The following is a 2,069-nucleotide window of genomic DNA, read 5'->3' on the forward strand; positions in this document are numbered from 1 at the left end:
TTTACTTAAGTTAAAACCGGGCCTCCTTGCTAGAATAGGTTGCAGCCTTTCTTGTGACGTGTGACTCAATGGGGATAGATGCAACCAGCTGTGGCCGGTATCATCATTTTTGAAATCATATTTTTCAAACACTAAGCTTTTTTCCTTGAGGACAGCACAGACAGAGGACAAAGCAGCCGTGCTAGCTTAGTTTGCAGCCATCAGTTAGCATGTGACCTAGCTCAAAGAGCTGTCCGTAGTGTGTAATATAGTTATAGTAAAAAGCTACTACATCACTTTACAGACACAACATATGTACTAACTTCATAAAAAAATGGCAGGACACCTGCATGTATCCTTGTAATCACAGTCTGATGACAAAATTCATAGCAGAGGACCTGTCGTACTTACAGACACACAAACTCTAACAGCCTTGTAAAAGTACATTTGAGCCTTTTTTTCACACTGCACCAACACAGATTAGAATAAATGTTTGTACTGTATGCATGACACCAAACGTTTTCTGTTTTTACATGTTAACATTTACATAACAGTGGCTACATGTTTATGCTGACACAGCCTACATGGTAAATAGGACTCATTGTTATATAGCGCTTTAAACAACATGCCACAGTTACCCATTCATGCCAGCACTTTCTTCTATGCTTTTAAGTGCTTTCCAACTAACATTCACACAACTTAGTGTTAGTATCTTGCCCAAGGATATTTGGCATGCAGACTGGGGGAGGCAGGGGTGGAACCACTACCTTCTGGTAGTGATCAGTAGATGACCTGCTCGACCTCCTGAGCTTCAGCCACCCAAAAAAAACCCCAGCTGCTTCGAGCCAGCCAGGAGTTGAACCTAGAATCTTCTGATCCGTAGTCAGACGCGTTATCCATTGCGCCACTGGCCCCGTGCCTCACACAGAGACAAACATTTTTCCAGCCAACCATTATTTTTGTTTAGGCAGCTATGATTTGTCAGTTGGGGGAATATTTACTTAATTACCCCTGTGAATTTATGAGTTGGCTCACTTCACTTCCGAGAAATGAGCAGTCCAGTCTAGTACAGGTCTGTCTCACGTTTGCCACTGGACAATAGATAATACAGAGAGGGCTTGGGAAAAAGTGCTGTGGTCAGATGAAACCAAAACCATCACTTTTGCATCAACTCAACCTGACATGTTTAAAGGAATTGAAATGCTGATTATGACCCAAAGATCACCATCTCAGCACAGAGGTGGAAACATTATGCTTTGGCCTGCTCAATCCTCTAGATCAGGGGTGTCGAACTACAGGGCTTGAGGGCCGGCATCCTGCAGGTTTTAGATCTCACCCTGGGTCAACACACCTTAATCAAATGATTAGTTCATTACCAGGCTTCTGGAGAACTTCAAGACATGTTGAGGAGGTCATTTAGCCATTTAAATCAGCTGTGTTGGATCAAGTACACATCTAAAACCTGCAGGACACCGGCCCTCGAAGCCTGGAGTTTGACACCTGTGCTCTAGATAATCTGTGGAGGAAGCTGAACCTTCAAGTTTCCAAGCCGCAACGAAGAAACCTAAAAGATTTAAAGAGAGCGTGTCATTCACTCAATGACATTCAGATCAGTTTATAACTTTTCTGTTCTTTTCCCCCCTGAATCTGTCTCCATTAAGAAGCTACTATTAAAAAGTTAATTTCTTTGAAAGTGAGCAAACTTATTAATTCAGCAGTGGATCAAACTATTATTTACCCCATTGTACATTCCCTCCTGTCATAGGTAAAGAGAGGGTTGGCATTATTGACCAATGCTTAGCCTCCTGTTCCTTGAGTGGCTGCATAACATCTAAGAGCCAGTTGTTGTATTTTAATAAAATATGAACAATTACTCTAACTGGTATTTACTAGTCAGGGCAGCAATGTTTAATAATCGATCCAACTTACTGTGCAAGCCCCAAAGGTTTCCTAATTAAGTGGTTGCCATTCATTTGCTGTTTGGTTGGCTGCTGTAGGTGCATGTTTATTTTATTCATTTAATTATTCAAACATGTAATTTTGAGGAGTATCAAAAAATGGTTTGTGCTCCAGGACTGCGAATAATAACA

The 2,069-nt window shown here is 41.4% G+C and overlaps 1 non-coding gene across 1 annotated transcript; it reads right to left on the reverse strand.

Annotated features, from left to right (window-relative positions):
- Window positions 1-820: 820 nt before the first annotated feature.
- Window positions 821-893, reverse strand: trnar-acg (transfer RNA arginine (anticodon ACG)). Its single transcript has one exon. It is a non-coding gene; the product is annotated as a tRNA-Arg (tRNA).
- Window positions 894-2,069: the final 1,176 nt, after the last annotated feature.

Source organism: Pelmatolapia mariae, linkage group LG10_11, assembly GCF_036321145.2.
Source record: "Pelmatolapia mariae isolate MD_Pm_ZW linkage group LG10_11, Pm_UMD_F_2, whole genome shotgun sequence".
NCBI classification, from domain to species: Eukaryota; Metazoa; Chordata; class Actinopteri; order Cichliformes; family Cichlidae; genus Pelmatolapia; species Pelmatolapia mariae.